Source organism: Elaeis guineensis, chromosome 6 (genome assembly GCF_000442705.2).
Source record: "Elaeis guineensis isolate ETL-2024a chromosome 6, EG11, whole genome shotgun sequence".
Lineage (NCBI taxonomy): Eukaryota > Viridiplantae > Streptophyta > Magnoliopsida > Arecales > Arecaceae > Elaeis > Elaeis guineensis.
In genome coordinates this window covers 110,804,349-110,830,295 of record NC_025998.2, presented here as the reverse complement: position 1 = coordinate 110,830,295, position 25,947 = coordinate 110,804,349, and the positions used below count along the sequence as shown (strand labels likewise).

At 43.0% G+C, this 25,947-nt stretch overlaps 1 long non-coding RNA gene across 1 annotated transcript; it reads right to left on the bottom strand.

Moving 5' to 3' along the window:
- Positions 1 to 24,970, bottom strand: LOC140858582 (uncharacterized). Its single transcript, XR_012142153.1, has 3 exons — positions 24,704 to 24,970; positions 24,569 to 24,610; positions 1 to 1,698 (listed from the first exon to the last, which is right to left on the bottom strand). It is a non-coding gene; the product is annotated as an uncharacterized lncRNA (long non-coding RNA).
- Between the last annotated feature and the right edge of the window lie 977 nt (positions 24,971 to 25,947).

The following is a 25,947-nucleotide window of genomic DNA, read 5'->3' as shown; positions in this document are numbered from 1 at the left end:
TATCATTTGCAGTCCTATGAGGACTCTAGGGGCACCCCAGTTGAGGCATCCAGGGAAAGCCTTGGCACCTCCATTGCTCCATAAAAAGGGAGATTCCCTAGGGTTTGGTGGAAATCTCATCACATGCCATACCAAAGAGAGGCATTGAAGGCCTAGGGTTTTCCATCTCCAATAGAGAGAGAGAGAGAGAGAGAGAGAGAGAGAGAGAGAGGCTTGTAAGACAAGTTCTTCCAGCCGAGCATCCCTTTGACCCGCAGTTGACGGAGATTCAAAGCTCAGAGGGTCATGAGAGTTCACAACCTCAATCTCCCCCAAAAAGGCATAACGAACTCCAAAGTCTCCAATATCGCTGATATGGGAAGGTATCATTATCTTAAACCAACATGCATGCATCTTCATGGGAACACATCATGAACAAAGATCCTAAAATTCCCAAGCAAGTACTCTGATGATCCCTTGGATTCTGTCAGTCTTAACATTCTCATTTCTGCTATAAGTCAACTTGTTTGCATGCATTTCTTTAGTGCCCTACACCCTGAGCCAACAACACAGATTAATATATGATGTGGCAAATTAACACATAGGAGTAAGATGCACGGCATTTTAAATGTACCAACATATGCTAACAACACCCCCTGCACCTGGGCATCAATTGTTCCCCCTGGGCCAACCTTTTCCTTTCTCTCAACCATTTGTTTCAGCGGAAACTTTAGACCTTGTCATAGGTTCAAACTCCCATCCAAAGGTGTGGCTTCTCAAGTGATGACATATCATGGTCAAAAAGTATAAATGACTCCTGGAAGTAGATTAATGGACACTCAGATAATAAGTCATTCACTAGATTGGAGAGGACAAAATGTATTTGTTGTCACTTACAAATTTTATGGTTTAAAAAGTATCCCACTTGCTGTGAAAGTATTTTATTTAAAAAGATGGTATTACTATTCAAATTACCCAAATGCCAATAACTTGTTCATGCTGTAAATCCTAATAAGACCTAACTACAAAATCAAAAATATGATTACACCCAACCTTTACTTTTCTTGATACTCAAAGCCCAAGTTTGGAAAACATATTGCCAGGGTTAGGTGTGCATGCAACTAGGCCAGGTATAGAATTAAATTGCCTTGAATTCATCATGGACCCATTTACTCATCAACTTCATGTCAAATCCAGTCAATTTTAAATTAAATTCAATCAAGTCCATATTTCATAGAACTAGAACAGAATGGTTTTTCTTAAAGTCAGATCTGGTCAAATTGTGCAGCACCCATGATAAATGAAACTTCCTAAACCCATATAGCCATAATGGAGAGTTGATTCCAGGTCACAAACACATAATAAACAAGTAATCCAGTTCCATATATGAATCACATTGGAACCATTCCAGGTCAATTTCATGTGCCTCTACTTGCAACTGACCAACAATCAATAAGTCAAACTACTAGCCCAACTAACCACACACAAATTTGAATACTCAAATTCAAATTCAGTTCTGATGGATATATTCAGTTTAGATGGTCTTGGCAGTTTACATACAGATTCCATAGTTTTTGCAGGGAAAACGAAAAAGTTCATAAAAATAAACAAAAATTAAAACAAGTCAGAGTTACATACTACTTTGTAGTATATTGAACTGTCCGCAAACCTTGTATGCCATATCTGTAGTTTATGTGGTCCGAAAGCATATAAAAACTGCTGAAGATGTATACACATATATATCCATTCAAAACTAACAAATACATCAATCTCTTGAAAATTATAAAATAAGCTAGCTATGCAAATTTGAAAACATTTTAGGTTAGTTCATAAGGATTTTATAAAACAATTCAATGCATTCATGTCAAAACAGCAGAAGTTCTATTTACAATTTACAGAATATAATATAACTTGCAAATTTGCGCTGTCTGGTGACAAATGCAGATAAGGTCTGAACAATTTTCCTTAAATTGCAACAATTGAAAACATTAATAACAAAATGTTTGAAAAAGATGGAGCTTCAATCATATTTGTTGCAAATCCATGCCTTACATTCTCACAAATCTACTCAATACTCGTAAAATGCAAGATTATCCCACAGAAATGCCTCCAAGGGAATAAACATATCAGCTATAGGAAAGCTCAACCAGAAGGATAATTAAAAATTAATAATAAGCAATGCTTTTAGCCTTGTAAAAATCAATTCCAGCCGAAAATTATTAGTTTCAGTTAAAACCAGCAAAACAAGAGACGAACTAGGTAGTTTCAGCAAAAACTAGCTGAGGCTACTGAACATACTGATACTCAAGCTGCAGATATATTTAACTGGCCGTGAAGTATGATTAAGAATAATTTGAATCTGTGAAGCACTAATAAAACTGTAGATGTAAAAGTAGATACCTACCATTTTTTTTTAATCATTGTGAGCAGGGATAGTCTTGGTGATAGAACAATTGATGTTGGGTTCAACAACATAGCTTCAGACTTCTAGATTGATAGATGTTGCATGTTTTGATTCTTGATGATTTTAGGTTTAATCAAGGAACCAAGTGTTATAGTGGACTAGTCGTTGGATGTATGAAGCAAACCAGAAACAGGAAAGACAATAAAATAGGTTTCAAAAATCAAAATGATGCTAGAAGACAACGATTAGCTAGTTGTCATCTTTCTATATGTGTGTGATATATATCAACAAAAATTGTGAAAAAGGATCCACAGAGATGTAGATGGGCATTGAGGAGGCTAAACTATGAAGTATCTGCATAATTATGCCACAGATGATAGTATGAGATGACCAATGCTCACATATAGACCTGGAGGACCTGTGTGTCACTTTTAAGATTGTCAATACTAAGTCAAATCATAAATCAGGACAATCATGAAAACATATCAAAAACCAGAGGACTGCCTCTGCAGCAAAAAGAAAATGTTTTAGAAAGACCGGAAGGGTGTTACCATGACAAACAGAGCTATCCTGAATAAATTTCTTGATTTTAGTTTTTTCTGGTGTACAGCTAGGTTCCACCCCCCCCCCCCCCCCCCCCCTCAAAAAACAAAAAAAAAAAAGAATTCTTACATTTGATGCACTGGTTCTTCAGGCTGGAAGAAACAATGTAAATCATTCAGGTTCCTGATCAGGTCAGGACAACATCTAACCAGTTTCCCAGGGAACAATGATTGACAATGTGTTTTCCTTTCAAAAAAGGTTTGTGGTTTCTCTTTTGCGCCTTTTCAACAGTTTTTTAGGATTTTACCTTGTATCTTTGTATGAAAGTAGGATTTCAGTCTCTATTTTAAAAAGGTGATTGCTCTTCTTTTAGGCTGTCACCCTAAAGTATAAATATTTTACATGACAGCTTCCTCAATCAATACTGTTATTTCATCAATATTATGTTCATATATAACGTATATAGACACCCAAAATATATCTAAATCCCCCGGTCATATGAAGATTATATGGCTCCATTGAAACAAATATTAGTGAAACCACATGTTCTATGTCATACCTACATCACACAGCAATCCTCGAAGAACAAACACCAATATTGCCTCAAAAATCACTAAAAGCAACTCTAACAAATATCCTGCCCCATATAAAAATGCATGCAATGCATGCAGCAATGGCCTCAGAGTTGTTACAAGTGTTCTTGAAGATCTAATAACATCCAAACTTCATAGCAAATGCACGCGAAAAAGTATTCCCATCCTTATCCTTCTTAGTAACAGATGTTGGTCCCAAGAAAGAAGCTAATCTATAACAATGAAGTCAAAAAGAAAGCAAAACCAAGTATATAATGTTAAAAATCAAAAAAAGGACTACATACAAGAAGTCATTCTCATCTTGTCCCAAAACTTGGTCTCCAATATTTTTCCAAAAAACATTGGCAATAATTATCTTGCCTAACACAGTTGCACCCAAATTCTAATATATCAAGAGTGATAGAGTTCTAAGCCTTATGCCAAAAATATTGTCCTAAAGAAAAAGAATCTTAACCTTTCAGATTAGAAATTTTTTCATTAACTTTTTTGTCTTCAAGGGTGAGATGCAAATAGTCACACCCCAATCTTCATAATAGTTTTAATTCTTTCAAGATGGAGGACATTAGAGAAAACCCCACTGACCTATCTAATCATGGGATTGACATTGGAGGCAAAATCAATAAAGAGAGAAAAACTTGAGAAAGCTCAATGCCCAAATCTAAAGGACCTCCCAAAACCTAATGCTTCTCTTGGCCAGCATTGAACCTGTCACTATTCTAAATCCTTCATTTCATCTGTGATGTATTCCCATAATAAAAAAGTGTCAAAGGAAGAATTAACCCTCTATCCCTCCTTCGTGAAAATAACTTAACCAGTCACACAGTACCACGAACCATCAATTGCTCTGGCCTAACCTCTATGGCACAACTATTTCCCTAAAAGGAAGCATTTAGCTTCTCAATATCCTAAAAACTTACATCTGCTGTCTTTTACTCAGGAAGCCTGGTCGTAGTGAAATAAGATCAAAATACTGTCGATAGATCATATAATATTCTCAAGATTATTTTCTGAAACAGTGATCTGAAGTGATGAACCAGACAGTTGGAGGGAATACTTGTTACTAGAGAAACTCCTTCCCTGAAAGACGAGCCAAATATTTCATCTTTTTAAACCTTCATTTTCTATTTTCAACAGAGAACCCCAATCATGTCATTTTTTTAAACAAAGATCCAAGGTATTCAATTAGAAATCTATAATCAGCCTTAAGTCAGCGAAATCTAGAAGAGTCAACACTCTTCTCATCATCCTAATTTCTACCAACAAAAACAATAACATCAGGTTCTAACATCCACTCAGATCAAAATGAACCTTATATCGCACCTTCTGTAGGTTGACAATACTAGACATTGGAGCATTACTTGCCTACACGTTAAAACTTGGAGCCATGTCCCTCTGACCAACTTGCTATTCCCCCAATAACCCTGTCCTATTAACCATCACATATATTTCATTAAACAATTTGACTACCAAAGAAGAGAGGAACAAACTTTAATTATTTACTATAGAAAAGAATAAACATGGACAAAAAAGATCAATTAATCAAAACTGAAGTTTCATTATGAAAATAGAATACATCAGCTATGCAGCTTTCACCCGCATGTCATCCTATCTATCACATGCCACATTCAATTCACTGTATCAAGTTTTTCAAAGTTAAGATAAAATTATACCGAATCCAAAAATGCGGTAATGGAACAACAAAATATTTGGCAATGTGACAACTAGTAAAGAGGTCAAGTCATGTTTCAAAACAAGTATTGGACCATTTGATTAGCTCCTTGAAAATTTGATGTGTGCTTAAATATCCTTTATTAGTAATGTTTGATTTCATTCTCTGTAACACAATAATACATCGTAAAAAGAGTAGTGTAGTGCAGGAGGCTCCCACCATGGCAGGGTCTAGGGAGGGTTAGATGTACGCAGCGGAGAGGTTGTTTCCGTATTTCAAACCTATGATCTCTAGGTCACAATGGGGCAACCTTACCATCACACCATGGTTCACCCTCTTCAATAATGGTACATCATAAAACCTCATAACATGCAAAGCATATGGATAAACTAAAAGGAAAATAGATCAACGAGCACAATTTATTTTGGACTCAAATATCTTTATTCATTTCTTTCTTCTCAAAGTCAATCCCAAACTCAAATTTCTGAAAATAGTCAATATTTTGAGTCTAACAAATCCAAACCACATAGACCATCCTCCTATCCAGCAGGAAGAAGGGGGGAGAGAGAGAGAGAGAGAATATCTTCTCTCATTAAAACATTCTGGAATTTGAATTAACTTATATAACTCATCTTCAAAAAGAAAAAAGAAATCAGATATACAAGTATCCATCCTCAAAAATCATTCATCCATCTCACAAAGAAGCACACTGTCCTTATCCCCTTAATACAACAAACAACCTCAATATCTTGCATCCAGATCAACTCATCCTTCCCTCTCCAGCCCCACCTTTAAAGCATCAGGGAACACATCATGTTAAGCTCCTCAACCAGGTTTCTATCTCTCACCTATATATCTCTTGCACAAGCATAAAAATGAGATTCTCCACATCACACACTTATTCTGCTTAAGTTCCTTCACAAACTCAAAATGTAAAATGATAATATTTATGATGTCTCTATATTATTATCTTACTTCACTAATTCAAGCCTAGAATTCAACCCACAACATGGTTCGATTTCTGTTTATTTCATCCAAAAGTATAGCCCATAAAAAAAAGTCCAATGATCATGTGGTCCTGTTTTACATGCAGAAACAAGGAATTCATAAACTTGTCAAGCTTACTCATCATCAAAATCATGCGTAAAGTTGGTGATCTACATATTCATAAGCACCACACCAATCAAGTTATGCCTCTTAGTAATGAAAGAAATGAAATATGCTTTTATAGAGCATGATACTTCTTATTTCATCATGGGGAAAAGTAATCACAACCCAAATCATCTTCAATGCAGGAAGACCAGTCCATGTGCTTATTGAAGTGGTGAATGATATATGCTTTCATATGATGATATAACGTGAGTATGATATTGGATTTGACATCATTCCATATCCAGAGTCATATTCGGGGTGCAGGGAGATCGCAGGATCAAATTGCACGGTAACTTTCCACTGAAGGGTATTTTTGATATTTCCATCAAAAATTTCATATCTTCCAGGTAGACATGATACGTTGCTAGACGTCAATCTTGTCTTATGGGTTTGATCGAATTAAAGAGTTTAATTCAATCACCAATTAGAAAGAGTTCTAATTGCTGAAATCGGATTAGCTCGATTGGATCTAGATCGGTTAGATTAAATTCTAATCAAATCAAATCGACTTGAACTCAAACCTATTGCTGGCTAGATATGGAACCCAATGGGTCACACACAAAGGGTATTGATCAGGGGTCTAATTGGATTAGATCATATTTGCAAAATTGACATGCTAGCACATGTTGCAAAAAACTAGCTCCTTGTTTCGAATCGGGTTTAAAATTGATTCCAGATTGGGCTAATTAAAGCCAAATTAATTCAAATCAATTTTGGATTTGAGTTGGTTCAGCCCTTGGCTGCATGTACCGAAAATTTGGACCCAGGAAACCAAGTTTCCACGAGTTAAGAATTTTTCTTGTGCGTGGGTGCAGTTTTTGTGTGCAGAAATAGTTTTCGCATCCCATGAGATGGGACGCCTCATCCTCGAGCTTATCCTATGTTCCATGATGAAATAAATTTTTGGATGATTCCTAACTTTATTTTGAGCGTGAGGAATTTTTTTGAAGTTAAAATTCCTTCTGGTTTAATCGTGAAAATTCGTTGAAGTTGGAAATCCTGTCAGCCTGATCCATGCGCCTGACCAAGAGTCCAACTTGTGAAGGACTCTAACCCATTTGTCATGCCACTTCTTAATCTGAAGTTTTTTCCACGACATTCTCATGTTAGCATCTTGATTTTTGGCTATTGGATGGACAAAATTATGTTGATGGGTGGTGAAAAAAAATTATGCCATGGGAAGCTGTGCGACTCATCGGAGAATCATCGAGAAAAATGTTCCGAAGAGTCCTTCTGCATGAAGCGTCTCTTGGATTTTTTTCCGATGATTGTCATGTGTCAAAAACTTTCAGATAGGCATGAGAATTCATCAGAAGGCGTGAGATTTTCTGATGGATGCGAGATGGCGTGTGGAAGGGGCGCGAAAAATTCCCGAAGGCAACCCATTGCTAAGTATTTAAAGGGGGTGCGCCGGGGGATTGGATTCATTCAGATTTCCAATTCCTCCTTTCTTTCTAACATCCTCTCCCTATTGTTCAATTAGTCTCTTCCTTCTCTTGTTAGGACAAGTCCAAAAATAGAAAGGACAAGTTCGATTTTAGGACAAGAGTCTAGGAAGAGAATTAAGGAAGACAAGAAGAGAAGATAGGGATAGGAAGGCTAAGAGAAGAGGAAAAGCGTCTTGAGGTCCTGGTGTTCAAGAAAATTCTCAGAGTGAGAATTTTAGAGGAAGAATCATCTCAAAGAGTTGGTGTCCTGATCATAGCCCTGTGTGGATCACCGTTGGAGGGCGAACACTTGGGCGCCTGATGGAGGTTCTGCCGAAATTTAGATTTAGCGCTGCAGGTATTCTTCTATAACTTAAATTTAATCTTGAATTTATGTTATATATGATTGTTAATCATCAAGGAAATGCTTGTTTAAGGGTTTAATATTTAGGATTTTTTTATTAAAATTTTGAAATCCATTATGTTTTCACTGTGCATGCTCACCCTAAAACCCTACACTTATGGCCGACAAAATCTTTATAGCCTATAACAATACAGTAAAAGAAAGTAGGGATTCTCTGTCTTCATCATATACAGAAATGCTACTTGTTATAGTGGTACCGTGAATACCTTGGATCAGTATGTTATCACAAGATTCCTCAGACCGCCGAACTATTGCAGTGGCTGCCGACCTAAAAGCAAGGCAGAGGTATGCAGAGCTGAGCTACTAACTTATTGCCTGCCGCGTGGTCTTCCTGGCACGTGAGCACGTGAGCTGTCCCCGTTACCTCGACCGACTCATTTCTTAATGTGTACAACAGCTGTCCACCCCGAGTGGATAGGTTCAGAGGTAACCGTCTCTCCTGATTTCACGGGAATGATCAAAGGCTAAAATATCTAGCCCGTAATGGCATGTTCAACGACCCTGCAATCTCGGGATCGCACGATCTCACAACTGTTCGACCAACTGTTCAACGACATTGTGTATAAACAACCAAAGCCTCGAGGACCAAGGTAAGCAATCCCACTCAGAAAACTCGTTGCCGCTCTCTTTATTCTCTAAATCTGACTTAAGCGTCGGAAGTCCTCGTCGGAGCGAAAACCTCCAATTTTGACTTGTTTTGCAGGTTACTCCAGTGTCAGCATCCCTGCACGGGGCTCAGTCGCCCTCTCTCTGACCTCAACCGAATTGAGCAACAACAAATAAAGGAAGGGCCTATCTTCATCATGCCACCCAAGCGAGCATCATCCCGACTCTCCAACACTACAGCCTCTCGCTGGACAGAGAATCAGCTCAACAATCAGGCACAGCAATCGGCGATGGAGACTCCTCCGCCAACCCAGCCAGCGTTGGTCACGACGGATCAGTTCAACCTGCTCTTCCAGCAGGTTCAGAATCTGACGATCGCTATTCAATCGGTCCAGACTGTTCTTGCACCTCCTCAAGCAACACCGCAGCCTGCTCAGGCTGCCCTGCACCTCCTTTAGCGATGCAACCGGTGGCCCTATCAACGGCACCATCGGCGCTTCCTGTGGTGGTGTCCCCGTTGAATCTGACTCCGATTCCTTCACAGCTAGAGCCGCTTGTGCCTCTTCAAAGCTCAAAGATGACACAGACTCACCAGAGCCGTCCCAAGGCCCAGTAGTCAGCCAGGCAGTGATCTCCTAGCCCGCAATCAGGGCATGATTCAACCCCTGATCGTCATTCTCCTCAGCATTCCGAGGCTTACACCGTCCAAGATCTTGCCATCAAAAGATGGTTCCAGACACTTGATGAGAGGATAAATAAGAAGATTGAGAATGCTCTCAATAATAATTCCTCAGCGTACCCTTACGAGGGATTCAACAGTGAGCCATCCTTCACTCCGAGGATAGTGCAGGAGCCACTCCCTCGGTACTTTAAGATACCCCAGCTCGAGGTCTACGATGGGACCACCAACCCCGTCGATCATCTGGAGACCTTCAAGGCGGCAATGCTCCTCCAAAGAGCATCTGATGTCATCCTTTGCCGAGCATTCTCTCCTACTCTCAAAGGGGTGGCTCGACAATGGTACTCAAGTCTGAAGCTGACTTCTATCCACTTCTTTGAGGAGCTGTGCCGGTCCTTCGTCGGCCACTTCGTCAACAGCCAACGACAGTAGAAGCGATCCGACTACCTCCACACCATCAAACAAAAAGAGGACGAGTTGATCCGCACCTACATCAACCGTTTCAATGTGGCGATCCTGAAAGTCTGTGATCTGGATCAGTCGATCGCGATGGCGTGATGATGGACGGCCTACTGAAGAACGATTTGAAAAAATCGTTGACTAAAGCTTATCTCCAAAACTTTCCGAATATGCTTGTCCGTGCGGAAAAGTACGCTCGCACGGAGGAGGCTTTTGCAGAGGAAACCCCTGCCAGTTCTGTTGTGACAGGACAAAATAGAAAACGCTCTCCAAGGCGAGAGGGAAGAACTCGCTAGCGTTCCCGATCCCCATTCCAGAGGTGAAAGAATGGAGGCTCCTGAAATCGTCGATCTCGAAGTCCTCAGAGAAGGGATCGACAACCCTCACCCCCCAAGCGTTACACTAACTATACGTCTTTGAATATTTTCAGGGGGAGGTGCTAATGAAGGTACAAGCCGAGCTACCTGAGTCTCCGAAAATGCAGACGAAGCCAGAGAACCGCCGCGACCCAAATAAATATTGTTTCTACCATCATAATCATGGTCATGACACTGAAGACTGCCTGTAGCTCTGTGATGAGATGGAGAGGCTCATCAGGCAGGGGAGACTGAACCATTTCGTTCGGGGAAGAGCGCCTCCATGACGATCTCCTCTGAGAGCTCAGCAGCCACCTCCTCTACCTCAGCAGTCATTCCCTTTGCCTCAGCCACAGCTAACACCAGTGCAACCGGTGAGACAGGAAGCAGGGGGACCAGCGGTAGTAGAAGACCGACCCATCCAAGGTGAAATCCATATGATAACTGGGCGGTCATCCGGACCGACGGAGTTTCGAAGGCAAAGAGGCCGAAGTTCAAAGATGAGCACGAAGACGTCATCACTTTCATTGAGCGGGATGCAGAGGGTGTACTACCCTACATAATGATGCGGTGGTTGTAACAGTGAATATCGCTGACTTTAATGTGCATCGTGTATTCATTGATAATGGAAGCTCGATTGATATTTTGTATTTCTCTGTCTTTGCCCAAATGGGCTTTACACCAAATCAACTAAATAGATTTGATACCCCGATTCAGGGTTTCTCCAGGAGTTCCGTAATCCTGGAGGGAATGATTAGGCAGCCCATCACAATGGGTACTGCACCAAAACAGATGACGATCCAAGTCAACTTTCTGATGGTCAATCTCCCTTCAGTTTATAATGCAATCCTTGACCTTCCAAGCTTATGAACTCTAAAGGCCGTGGTGTCGAGCTACCACTTATGGTGAAGTTTCCAACCCCGAATGGAGTAAGGCAAATCAGGAGCAACCAGATCATGGTTCGATAGTGTTTTGCTACCAAACTTCAAGCATAAGACCAGCCATCCCAGGCAGAGGTCCAACCTGAACTTCCTATTAGGTTGAATGCTCGAGATGATTTATCCAAAGAACGAGCCCAACCATCCAAGGACCTCCTAGAGATTCCACTGAGGAAAGAGAATCCTCAATAAATGGTAAAGATCGGCTCACACCTAGATGAGGTAACAAAGGATCGGCTAACTGCTCTTTTACAGGAAATGCAGATCTCTTTGCCTGATCGGTTGCAGACATGCCCAACATTGATTCTGAGGTGATGTCGCATCACCTAAAGGTGGATCCAACCTACCGTCCGATTAAGCAAAAGAAGCGAAGCTTTGTCCCAGAGCGCCAGAAGGTCATATCCGAGGAAGGGGACAAACTACTCAAAGCTGGCTTCATTAGAGAAGCAATGTACCTGGATTGGCTAACGAATGTTGTCCTGATCAAAAAGATGAATGGGAAGTGGCGCATGTGCATCGACTTCGTCAACCTAAACAAGACCTGCCCCAAGGATAGCTATTGGTTACCTTGGATAGGCCAGATAGTGGATGCTACTTCTAGACATGAGCTCCTCAACTTCATAGATATCTTTTTCAGCTATAATCAGATCCGAATGACGTCTGAAGACGAGGAGAAAACAGTCTTTATTACTGATCGTGGGCTTTATTATTATAGGATGATGCATTTTGGTTTGAAAAATACAGAAGCTACCTATCAACGACTGATGGACAAGATCTTTAAAGATCAACTCAACCGTAATATGGAGACATACGTAGATGATATGCTGGTCAAGAGCCGTGCAGTCCCAGACCACATTGCAGACCTCCAAGAGACGTTTAGCACCCTCTGTCGATTCCAGATGAGGCTGAATCCAGTGAAGTGTGCCTTTGGAGTTACCGTTGGAAAGTTTTTGAGATTCATGATCTCACAAAGAGGCATCGAGGCGAATCCCGAGAAGATCAGGACAATTCTTGAGATGACTCCACCGAGAACAGTTGGGGAGGTGCAGCATCTCACTGGCAGGATCGCTTCATTCAACCGCTTCATCTCCAGATCGGTCGAGAGATGTCTCCCATTTTTTTAAACCCTCAGACAGCCAAAAGACTTTCAATAAACTATTGAATGCCAAAAGACATTTGAGGATTTAAAGCAATATCTTAGTTCTCAATCACTGCTCACAAAGCCTCAATCTGGTGAGGAGCTGCTGCTATACCTAGCTATCTCTCCAGTGGCGATAAGCACAGTTCTAATTCGAGAAGGACAGATTCAAAAGCCGATATATTACATAAGCAAAGTCCTTCATGATGCTGAGATCAGATATTCAAAGCTGAAAAAATTGATTTTTGCACTAATTGTCACGGTAAGGAAGCTTAGGTCTTATTTTCAGGCCCATACTGTTGTGCTGCTCACTGACCAGCCGATCAAAGCCGTTCTCTATCGTCCGGATACCTTGGGATGAATTGCAAAGTAGGCTCTTGAACTTGCCGAGTTAGACGTGCACTATCGTCCGAGACCTTCCATTAAAGTCCAATTGCTAGCAGACTTCATCCTGAAATGTACCATCCCGAACGAGCAGAGCTCACAAGACGGAGAAGGCTCAAAAGCTGACGAGTACTCAGAAGCTGGTGAAAACTCAAAGAGGAGACAGAAGTAGGATCTAATCCTGAGGAGTTATGGATGCTGCACGTCGATGGCTCATCGAATGCTTCTGGAGCTGAGGTCGGGCTGATCTTGACCGGTCCTAAAGGCGATGTTGCAGGATATGCACTGTGCTTTGAATTCCCAGTCACCAACAATGAGGCAGAATATGAAGCTCTGCTTATCGGTCTCAAGGTGGCGATAGAAGCTGGAGCCCAGCATTTGAAGGTCTTCAGCGACTCCCAGCTGATGCTGGGGCATATAAAGGGCGAATACGAGGCTTGAGAGGAGTATAAAAAAGTATCTCCAGAAGGTAAAAGATTTAATCTCAACCTTTCTGAGCTGACATTTGACAGGTCCCTAAAACAGAAAATGCTAGGGCAGATGCACTATCAAGCAACCTTGCTGCCGACTGACCTGGAAAAAGGAACCTACTTCGAGGTATTGAAAACCTCAAGCCTCGAGGAGCCTCTTGTCGTCCAGTAAGTTGATGAAGAACCCTATTGGATCGACTTTTTGCTAAAGTATCTGTGATCAGGAAAGCTACCGCCTGATCACAGGGAGGCTCGAAAAATAAGGAAGCAAGCCGCTCACTATGTCTTGTACGATGACAAGCTCTACAAGCAGTCATTTTCTCTGCCTCTGCTAAAGTGCTTATGTCCATCCGAGGCTGATTATGCATTGCGGAAGGTCCACGAAGGAATCTACGGAAGTCACTTGGGAGGTAGATCCCTATCCTACAAGATCCTTCGATAGGGATACCAGTGGCCCATAATGCAGCAAGATGCAGGTGCCTTTGTCAGGAAATGCGATCGCTGCCAGAGGAACTCCAACATCTAGCACCAGCCGGCTGCACTTCTGACTCCAATCAGTGCCCCATGGCCATTTGCTTAGTGGGATATAGATATTCTTGGCCTTTTCCTCTCGCATCGGATCAACGCAAGTTCCTCTTGATGGCCATCGACTACTTCACAAAATGGATCGAGGTCGAGCCTCTTGCTCGTATCACCGAGGCAAGAGTAAAAGACTTTGTTTGGAAGTCAATCATCTGCTGCTATGATCTTTCCAGAGGGCTAATTATAGATAGTTCAGTGGTACTAGACTCTGTGATTTTTGCAGAGAACATAGAATAAAGCACCGCTTCATCTCGGTGGGTCACCCATAGGCAAACGGAGAGGTGGAGATAACCAATAAAACTCTTCTGCAGGGCTTGAAGGTCAGGATAAAGCAGACCAAAGGGTTCTAGGTAGATGAGCTCCATCATGTATTATGGGCTTACCGAACCACTCAGAGACTCCCAACCGGCAAGACTCCTTTTAATCTTGCATTTGGAATTGAGACAGTCATTCCTGTGGAGTTTGGGCTCCCATCCCTTAAAGTGGAGGAATATGATGAAGACACCAACTCAGTATGGCTCCGGAATAACCTCGACTTGATCGAAGAAAGTAGGGAGCGCGCCGTTATGAGGATGGCCGCCTATCGCCACAGAGTGGCCAAGTATTATAATGCTCGAGTCAAAACCAAGGAGTTCCAAGTTGGCGACCTAGTATTGCAGTGAGCTGAGGTATTACGGCCCACTGAGCAGGGGAAGTTATCACTTAATTGGGAAGATCCTTATTAGGTGGATGAAGTAGTGCACCCTGGGACCTATCGGCTGAAGCAGCTTGATGGCACTCTGCTTCCTAGGCCATGGAATTCGCCCAACCTCCGTGTGTATTATCAATAAGGATGTTGTAACATTTTATTGCATGCATGAAGTTTCAGATTCGTCAATTCTTGTTTGCACATGATAGTGATCTGAAAAGCTGACCAATACCTCGACGACTTAGAGGTGGGGCTAACTTACAAGACCCCATTAGAACCTGAGTCACATGAGAAGCGAAGGGAGACCCTAAGGGACCTCCGGAGGGCTAACCGATAAGAACCCTCAACCTATGATATAAGGATGAGAAGTGCACACGCTATCGCTGACAAGATGAGCTAAGCACATGCTGCCTCTCATAAGATGAGCTGAGCACATGCTGTCTCTCCCATTATGAGAAGTGCACATACTACCGCTCACAAGATGAGTTGGGCACATGCTGCCTCTCGTGTTACGAGCAAAGCACAAGCTACCACTCATAAGATGAGTAGAGCACATGCTGCCTCTCGCATTACGAGAAGTGTACACGTTATCGCTCATAAGATGAGCAGAGCACACGCTATCTATCGCATTCCGAGAAGTATACATGCTGCTGCTCACAAGATGAGCTGAGCACATACTGTCTCTCACGTTACGAGAAGTGCACACACCGCCGCTAACAAGATGAGCTGAGCACATGCTGCCTCTCACGTTACGAGTAAAGCACAAGCTGCCGCTCACAAGATGAGCAGAGCACACGCTGCCTCTCACGTTACGAGCAGAGCACAAGCTGCTGCTTACAAGATGAGCAGAGCACACGCTGCCTCTCGCATTACGAGCAAAGCAAAAATACCACTCGCATCAACAAGGCAAAAATGCCATTTGCATCAGCGAGCAGGGCAAAGATGCCTCTCACGTCATCGAGCAAAGCAAAGATGCCCCCCGAATAATTGCTTTTGATGAGCCATGACTCAAAATGGTCTAAGATTGACCTAGCCACTGTTGAGGTTCTTCTATTCAGAACCAAAGTCCCTTTTGACCGAAACCATTTCCATCAAGGTTCATTTGAGGTTATTTTATTTCTCTTAAATTGGAATGGAGTCATCTAAATTTCTAAGGTTGGAATTGAGTTAAATTGAAGTAATTCTAAATGCCTTAGGTCGGAGTCGACCTCCACATGCTAAGCGAAAATATGCAGGCATGAACAAAGAAAATAAAAGTGCTATGGAAGAGAACCTCTTTTCATTCATCTGAATATTTATAAGAAACAGACGGTGTGTAAAGCACCACCTTATCAAAAAAAAAAAAAAGGGAAAAGCAAAACAAGATGAAGATGAGGATGTTCAGTCCCCATCCGATGAGAAGTCCCCTGCCTCATCGTCGCTATTTTCGGACCGGAGGAATTGGAGCTCCAGATAAAGCCGAGGATAAAGCCACCAGCAGCGATGTCGACAGCCTGCTCGAACTTCACAGAGGCCCGGGACTCCTCGGCATAGTGCATTCGGACACCAAGTGGAATCGGCCCAAATTGAGGGGTACGTCTACTCTCAGAAGGCAGCGAGACCCGAGAACTGGAAGGCACCCTATAAGAGGAAGACGGATCAGTGCGTTTGGTTCTTGCCCTCTCCCGAGCCGCTCTCATTAGAGCCTCCGCTCCTTTACCCTAGCCTTGATCGCAGACAAGGGTGGATGCAAAGGTGGTGTCATCGCGACCAAGGAAAGAAAAAAAAAGAAAGTTTTTACAAGGAGAAAAAGATGAAAGGTAGGGTTTAACTAGCTTTCAGCCCCTATTTATAAACGTCAGCGCCCGCATTAATCGCCAATCAACGGCTTGAAGGAATACAGCTGTCTATTAGGCGGTAAATGGTGTGTTTTCCAACTGCCAGAAACAAATCCAAGCGACACCTCGTGAATCCAGGCATGGCTACATGGCATTTTCCTACAGGCGTGGCGTACTCCTATAAGTCTTACATTCTTTCTCAGATGTTATCCTATCGGAAGAGTCAACAGGCATCGTTCCCCGTGACTATCCACATTAAAAGAGGCGAGGTGAAGACGCCGCCCCAACAATTGCCTCAAATCGGCAAGCGCAAACAATTGCCTTCGATCGGCCTAGGTCTCAGTAATCTTTGATCGATCTTAATTCAAAACTGACCTGGCTACCATTGATGTTCCTTTGCTCGGAACACTCCTACTTTCTCCAAGTTCACTACAAAGCCTAGTATCCTAAATCCGCCTGTATGCTGAACAAGAGTGTGCGATCACAAATGAAAGGTGAGAAGTAAGAAGAAGAACAAATTCTATTCATTCATTCTTTGTAAAATATTTACAATAAGAGTTTTTACAGAGACCTTGAAGAGTCTGGATACAAAGCAAAAAAAAAAAGGGGAGAAAGGTAAAAGCCCAAGAGGTGGCGCCTGGAGCTGGTTTGTCCGTCGCAGGTACATTGGCTACAGTGGGTTCCCAAAGCTCATCCAAAAAATCTAAATTTTGCTCTAGATACTTAGCAGCAATCCTGTCTCGGACCAGCTGCTTCCCACCGACATAGGCATTAGCAAAAAACTCGATCTTCTCATCCTCGTATTCCACTGACGTCTGGAAGTCCGCAACGGCCCTGGAAGCAGCCTATGCTGCCTTCTTATCTGCCGCCTCTAGCTGAACTTCAAGCTCCTTAATTTTTTTCCAGCAGTCGGGAATTCTCCTCGATAGCTCCTCTTAATGCCGCTTCAACATCTTCGGCTCTCCTTTCAGCAGTGTCGGTCCTCATGGAGGCCTCTCTAGCCTCCCTCACAGCTTTGTCCCTGGTGCCCTTGAGCATCTTGGCATCGGCTTGGTGCTTCCTCGCCTCAGTCAAAAGGTCGCGGCAGCTCTCCATATACCCATTTAGATAATGGGTGAGCTATCAAAAGAAATCTATTTTGAGTGCACATGATAAGTGAATGTTTAAAGTAAACAAAACTATAGAAACTCGAACTCACCCGGATGAAGCTCTCCACGGCCTTTCTCCGCACCTCCCTGTGCGGTTCGACCAGCAGCTTGGTTGCATCAGATGGGAGGAGAATTCTGGTGAATAGCTCATGCACCAGCTGATAGTCCTCTAAGGTCAAAGCCTCGAGCTTCAGTGTAGCTGGCGTGGCCCTAAAAATCCCAGCCTTATTGGTCGGCTCGTCTTCCGAGGAGAATACGATGACAGGAGGAGCTGGCGAGCTTGAAATTGCCTCCTCCAAGGTCGATAGGCTCAGAATTGCCTCCTCTATCATTCGACTGGTTTGGCTTCTTCAATTCCCATTAGAAGCCAGTGAAGTCGAGCCAGGATGGATCCGCACGGTTCTGAAGTCGTCAGTACGAGGAGGCTCAGGGTCTTCGGACCCAGGAGCTGGCAGCACGGAGGGGTGCATAATCCTGATACAAGTGATCCGACCACCCGTAAGCTCAGCTACCCTCTTTTTGCGGGCCTTCTTCTCCAATTTTTTCATCTTATCCAGGCCCGTCTCCGCAACTATTTCTGCTGCCAAGGCAACCAAATGGTTAGCGTAGGAGTAAAGCAAAAATTGAAGGACACACAGCCTTAAGACAAGTAACCCATGCATATCTTGACGGGCTGCCTGGCTGATGCCGGCGTTGAACAGTGTCTGCACCGATAGAAGCTCTTTTAGCCTCAGAATTTTGAAGTTATGTAAGGCTCTCGCCTCCTCCCTTTGGCTCTAATTCAAAAGAGGCTCCTTTAGCACAGCCTCTTGGGGTTCACCTCTGGTGACGAACCTCCAGTCCTCACCAGACATCTGGGAGACGAAGAAGAACCGCTCCTTCCAATCGTGGACAGCGGTAGGAGCATCCTGTATCAATGGGCAGACGTTCTTTTTCCTTCGCATCGACACATACCACCACCCGTATGAATCTAGATGCCTCTTGAGGCTGAAAAGGGAGAGGAAAAGTGCAACACAACACACACTGCGGTGAATCCACTGATGTGTCGCCAAGAGTTCGAGACTATAGAATAGGGCGACATCTCAAGGTATTGAAGAAAGGCCATGAAGAAGGGGTGGAGAGGAAGCCTCAGCCCAGCCCGAAAACATTCCTCGTAGAGACTCATCCGGTCTGAGGGAGGGTGGCAAACTCGATCATTCAGCCCTGGGATTTTCATCTGGAACTCTGGAGAGATTTGAAACTGTTCGTGAAGCAATATCACATCCCTTTCCATCAGCTCGAATTGAAATCTCAGTGGAGCAAAATCAGTCTCCGAAGGCCATCTTTCTTGTCAGAAGTTTGAAAGTGACAGCCGAAAGATGAGGAAGACTTGCGATGAAAAAAGATAAGGGTGAACCCTAAAAGCCTATGCCCAGTCTCGTCTGAGGTTTTAAATAGCCCCAGAGTTCAAATCATCACCAAACGATGCTCTCTTCCAGAGCATTGATTGTTCTAGACATGAATCGATGGACTGGGAGTGGACGTTCGACGTGTGGCAGCCCTTGATGGGATATAACTTCTGCCATCGATATGGTAGTTAATGCCAGCGACAGGCGAATCATACTCTGCACCACTTTTGAAGGGACGTGCGAAAATGTGTGACGGTACCTGCCCCATAGAGGCAATTTGAATTCCAACTCTTTTAACGCCTGTACAATAGGTACGAATTATATTGCTCAAACTACAGCTCAGATTATGGCTCGAGCATTACTCTGCTCAGAATGTTGCTCAGATCATTTATTTGCTGAATTATAGCTCAGATCATATTTTATGATTATAGCTAAGTTATTAGTTAATACAGATCAAAATTTGGCTAATTCAGCTAGAATGTAATTTGCATTAATCCATTCAAACACTACGAGCACTAGCAAGTAGCAACAAAATGAACTTTATTCATTCACATCAAAATGATTATAAAGTTTAGATTACAAGAAAAAAAGAAAAAAGAAAAGAAATACACGTCACTGCCTTGGAACACCAGGACGCGCTTCGGAATAGCCTTCCTCGACATTAGTAGCATCTTCAGTTGGGACGGCAACATCGATTTTATTTGCTTCAACAGAATAACAAGACGCTTTTGCAAATCTCTCTACGCTATCCACCGTCACGGCCTTCAAGCTTTCATCTAAGAAATTGACTCGTAGGAGCTCAATACTGTTAACAGGAAGATGTGCCTGAGTCATTATCTTGCACCTTTCGAAGCACATGGAGAACGCCATCTTGCAAACCTGGTTTATGATCTCAGCTCCTTTTTTTGCCGGTCAGCTTTCCCTTCTTTTGGCATTTGTAATCAGAAGCTCCTGATCTATGAGCCGGTGCCAGAGAAGACTTTGACTCTCTTTTCTCCTCCAGCTTCTTCAAGTGCTCCGCTTCTGATGAAGCTTCCTGAAGCTCGGCAGACGACTCTGGGGATGCTTAGACCCCTTTGGAAGCAAAACCTTCACCCCTCAGAGTTCTCTTCCTGCGCCTTGCTCTTTCTGAGGTCCTGACCCTCTTAGCTGAGCTTCCGCTGGAACTCCTTCAAGAATGAACTTCAAAGAGAATATAATCTCCGCTTCTTTTCCCTTTGAGCATCCTCCTCAGACGCTCTACATCATCATGGGTTTGGTGGCAATTTCTTTTAGCTTCATATCTTTGTCTCTCGAGGTCTTCGATCTTTTTTCAGCTCTAGATCTCTGCCGCTCAAGGTCCTCAATCTTCTTCTTGGCCCTCCTCAGCTTGTCGTCCCGATGATTAACCATTTCTTGAGCTTCTCCGAGAGCCTCTTCCGAAGAGTTGGCTTCTTTGACCAACTCGGAATTGATCGACTCTACCTATCCCAAGTGATATCTCGGCGAGTCAATCTCCTCTCTCATTGCAGTAAGCTCTATTGAGGCTTCAGGGGTAGAGCCAATAAAACTGGCTAAATCATACCCGATCAGTACAAATTGGCATGCAATTATTAGGTGCTGCAAGTCGCGGAAGGCTGAGAGCAGAGATCTGAAGACACTCTACCTAAGCAAGAGATCTCAAAGCACCTGCTATCTGTTGTTGGGCCCCTTGCTCACCCATGTGCAGCTTCTCAACAAGAGAAAGAAAATTTCTCAGAAGATCCACCACGGACTTGAGATTCTCTGCTATGGATGGAGCAGAAGGCGCCGGCTGCAAAGTCCCCATCTGAGTTACGATCAGGGAGAGGCATTGAAGTGAAAGCGTCCATTCCGAAGGCTCCCCAATTTTTGTCGCCATCACTGGAGCCTCCTCAGAACGACCACCTACGTCCTTTACTTGCTTGGCCACCGTCGGGACCACCTCAGGGTGGTCGGCCGAGCCCATCAATCATGCCTTCTTCATTGGTCTCTCTTCTGTCAGAACCCCTTCCGATGGAGATTTCACCATGACATCTAATAAGGCAACAGTTGGCTCACTGATTGAGGGAGGATTTTTGTCCCTTATGGCCACAACAGTCGATTCAACGGCCAAAATCCTCACATCACCACCCGACAGGACCGAGGGACCGATGGACGAAACTTTTGCCTGCCTCTTTCTGGCCAGCACCAGCTCGAGCTTTCTCAAACACTCTAGATCCATCTTGTCTCCAAGAATCGTCAAGAGTTGCAGTAAAAGTTTGGAGTGAAAAAATCTTGCGATTGTCTTCCCCGTACACCCGAAGGGCAGATGTAAAAGAAGGCAAGGGTGAAGACAAAAAGCCGCCGCCTGAAGAAATTCAATTCTCGAGAAAACCGCCGGTTATGTGATCCCATCAATCGCAATCATTCGCCGCATGCTTCTACTTGTCAAGCTAACAGCATCACCTTTAAATGCTAAGGGCCCATATGAAAGCGTAAGCACACGCATCCCCTGATCCAAGGTACAACTTTTGAGGTACTTCATTCGCTTAATCCTCAGACTTAGGAGTAGGGGATAATGTTATGGTACTACCGTGAATACCTCGGATCAGCATGTTATCATAGGATTCCTCAGACCGCCGAGCTATTATAGTGGTTGCTGACCTAAGAGCAGAGCAGAGGTATGCAAAGCCGAGCTACTAACTTATTGCCTGCCCATGATCTTCCTGACACATAAGCACGTGAGCTGTCTCTGTTACCTCGATCAACTCATTTCTTAACATGTGCAACAGCCGTCCACCCCGAGTGGATAGGTTCAAAGGTAACCATCTCTCCTGATTTCGTGGGAACGATCAAAGACTAAAATATCTCATCCGTAATGGCATGTTCAACGGCCCTACAATCTCAGGATCGTACAATCTCACAGCTGTTCAATCAGCTATTCGACGACATTCTATATAAACAACCAAAACCCCAAAGATCAAGATAAGCAATCTGTTGGGTGGATGTCTGGCCAAGACACCACCTCCCAAGATCTTTCCAGTACCACGCGATGCAGCAGGAAGAAAGAAGAAACAAAACAAAAGGAAAAACAATCAAAATACGTGGATCAGCCACAAAAGGGCTCGCCTCCACGGGGCATGCAAACTTCACTATGAAAAGAAAATTTTACAAGAGGAGACCTCACCCTCAACCCTTGTATACCCAATTCTCTCTCACATAAAGTTCCCCTTACAAAAGCTCTCTCTCTCTTGGAGACCCCCCTGAACCCCTGAAGAGCCTGGCGACCGCTGTCCAGGAGCCTCCTGCTCCTCTCTCACAGCGCCTCACGCCTCTCTCTCTCCTCTGATTCGTACGGCAGTGAGAAAACCGAAAACCACCCAACCTCTGTTCGTCTCAGGCCTTTTAAAGGCATAAACTGACTTTAATCCTTGATTAGAGAGGGATTAGGAATCCTAAACAAAGCCAAAAACTCCCTGGACCGTCGGATCAAGACCGGAAACCACCCATGCCATTGGATCGCGCTCCGATCAACGGAATAGTGCCGTGGACCGCGAGAAACGCGTGGGAAACGCCCACGCGGTCCACAGGCCGGGCCGTGGACCACCCGGTCCACGGTGGACCGGGGCAAGGGCCAGCAGGCCTGGGTCGCGCGTCCCGCGCGGGCCTGGGCCTGGGTCGCGCGTTCCGCGCGGGCCTGGGTCGCGCATCCCGCGCGGGCCTGGGTCCCGCGTCCCACGCGGGCCTGGGACGCGCGTCCCGCGCGCCGCCGCCTGCGGCCGCGCCGCTGCCGCCCGCCGCCGGTCGCCGGCGGTCCTCCGCCACCTCGATTCTCGTGCCGACTTCAAAAGCTCGTATCTCCTCCATCCGAGCTCCGTTTCAGGTGATCTTGGTCTCGTTGGACTCCGTTTTTCGCCGCGAACCTCGTTGTGGGCTCAATGTGGGCTGAATCTCGAGGCGTCAAATCCTAACACAATCCCTCTCAGAGAACTCGTTGCCGCTCTTTTTGTTCTTTGAATCTGATTTGAGTGTCAGAGGATCCTCGTCGGAGCGAAAACCTCCGGTTTTGACTTGTTTTGCAGGTCACTCCAGCATCAGCATCTCTGCATGAGGCTTAGTCACCCTCTCTCTGACCTCGATCGAATCGAGCAGCAACACTACTTATATCACTCCACAAGCCAAAAAGCCACTTCCACTTAGTCTAATTGTTGTCATGCCAAGTCCTCCACTCACAGTACCCCCCCCCCCTCTTATTTGACTCTAATTTCTCTTTCATCGCATATGAAGCAGATATGGTTCCAGATGTAAAGAAGATTTAGTTGATATCGACCAAGCAATCTTGTAATTGCAGACAGTTTCTGTGCTTTCCTCAACACACATGTCAAGAGATAATCTTCATTAAATATTTAAACTCCCTTTCATCACAAACTCCTCCATACCAGTTACATAAGCATTACATACTTTTGCAAGAACACAGCTTGGACTGGTCAAGAAAAGCTAAAGTAGCACAGAAACCTCACACCAAAAAGCTACACAGCTTGTTGTCAACTTTAGATTCTTGTTCTCATTGATAACATCTACCATGTCATATACATGCTGTCAGTGATAGGTGCAATAGGAGAGTTGCACATCATCTGTCTTGGGACCTCCAAATGAATAATGGTTTTAAAAGACCTTTTGCCTAATTCATTTTAAATTTATCACCACTATTAATGATATACATATTCTCAACACCTGAATGGAAACAAAATGTCCATTATCTATGTGATGAAGCAAAGACTCCTCGGATCATAATAGTCATACTCGTACCAAATTCCACTGGTAAACTATAATGGTTTCCACTATCAGTGGCAGTACAAAGGATCCAACACTTCTCAAAAGAAAAATAATGTAACAGTAAGCACTCGACACATTCAAATGGATGGATCTTTAAGGAAGTTACCACAAAAAAAGCAAAAAAAAAAAATGTATGTATAGGAATTGGAAAGGAATGATTAAGGAAGCGCACTGTGATTATTGACTCACCATGAAAATGCGACCATATCTCCCCTATGATGAATGACGACTGACAAAAGAAATAAAATCAAGATTTGGAAAATATAATAAGCAATGTGACGAGAAGGTGGCATTAGCTGAACCATACACAGCTTGTTCTTCTTCAAAGTGCCAAATTCTCAGTAGCCTCTCCCCCCCTCCCCAAACATTTCTACCCGTAAATTGCCCAAAGTAACATCTCCGATGGAGAACACCAGGGTCAACAAACAGCAGCTATTAGATATGACCCTGAAGATCAGCAAGGTCATAAAAAGCCATCAATGTCAAACTGCACTTCACCATCGTGCATATATTCCACTCTCAATCGCGGGAACAGTGAACCAAGACCCATAACATCGGAAAGTTGGACAGAACATAAACATCAACGGAAATGGTAATGAGGGAACACCATTATCATCATCGAAATTTCAGCAGCAAGCATCATAAATTCATAATTCTACGAAGTGCTTGAATCTAATAAACATAATGACCCCGTACTTCCAAATAATAATAACAATAATAATAGTCTACAGAACATGAGAGGTGAGAAAATTGCTGAGAATCCCCAAAATAATAATAATAATAATAATAATAATAATAATAATAATAATAATAATAATAATAATAATAATAATAATAATAATAATAATAATAATAATAATAAATAGTGGAGTAGAAGAAATTAATCAAGAAGAGAAAGAGAACCCCAACCTCCACCGGTTGCCATCTCCTTCGAGTAACAGCCGATCCAATCTGACGAACAAAAATATTTCCATGATTAATTAGACAGAGAAGGGAATGAAACATGGGATTGGGAGCCCTTTCTGTGAGGCAATAGGATCTAACCTTTCCATTCTTTTCCTTATTCGCTCTCATGAGCGTGGTTAGACTTCTGTTTTGTTTCTTTTAGGTAGAGGACAGGACATGGGGTACAGAAGATGGGGAAGGGCGGCAGCGGGCAACCGAGGAAACTAGAAGAGCAACCGACTAAACTGCCCGACGTGCTCGCAAGCCGGTAAAATGCCATCGTCGGTGGGTTGAGCGCACGTTACGCCCACTTGGCCATCCACATCAAAGGAGAGCTCAGTTTATAACGCCATCCAGCAGTTCGCTGTCTACATTCTTCTTTTTCTGACCAGTTTTTAACCCGCACGCGGATTCAAGGTCATTATTATTTTTTATTAAAAATTTTTTTTATAAATAATAAAACAATATGCATTCAAATTTTTAAAACCCATTCATATTCTTAACTCTCTCTCTCTCTCTCTCTCTCTCTATATATATATATATATATATATATATATAAAAGTATATATAAGAGTGGATTTTTATTTTAAGAGAACCATAATTTGGTGTTCTTAAAGTCTCGTATTATGATTCTTTTAAAATAAAAATTTACTTGTGTACACACACGGGACATAAATGAGTTTTAATAATATTATTTTTAATTTAATATTTTAAAAATTATTATGTAGAAGAGTCTGGATACATGACATGTTGTAGGTTAATTTGATTCAAATGACATTCATGATGATAATGTGCTGTTTATGTGGATAATGTAAATAGTTAATGGATCTTCTCTCAGTTTCTGCTTTCATATATATAATATTAGATTCTTTATGCTATATGGGACCGCAATATTCTCCATATTGCTGATGTGTGATATGGCAGGATGAGATGGTTGTGGTTCACGGGAGGAGTTCACAGGATAGGTTGATCAATCAAGAAATTTTGTTGTGTATTTCACGTTGGGAAGTAAACATTATAAAAACAAAACCCAAAGATGTCAGTCAAAAATCCCCAAAAACATGTTGTCCATGGTGGATAAAGGTAAGTGTTGCATCTATTTTCCGAACTAAACTCGAGGTCAGTTAATCTGAGATTTGCTGAGGTTGTCCATATGGTTGTAAGAAGATTGAATTCGCAATCAAAATTTCTTGCCAGAGTTATTTTCGGTGGAGATCCTATAATGCTCAAGTCAAACAAAAAATCAGAGAACAATGAAAAGGAGAGAGTGAAAAAGGCTTCATAGCTTATATGAGGTCCCACTACAAGAAAAATGGCCATTTCTAAGGGATTTTCTGAGGGAA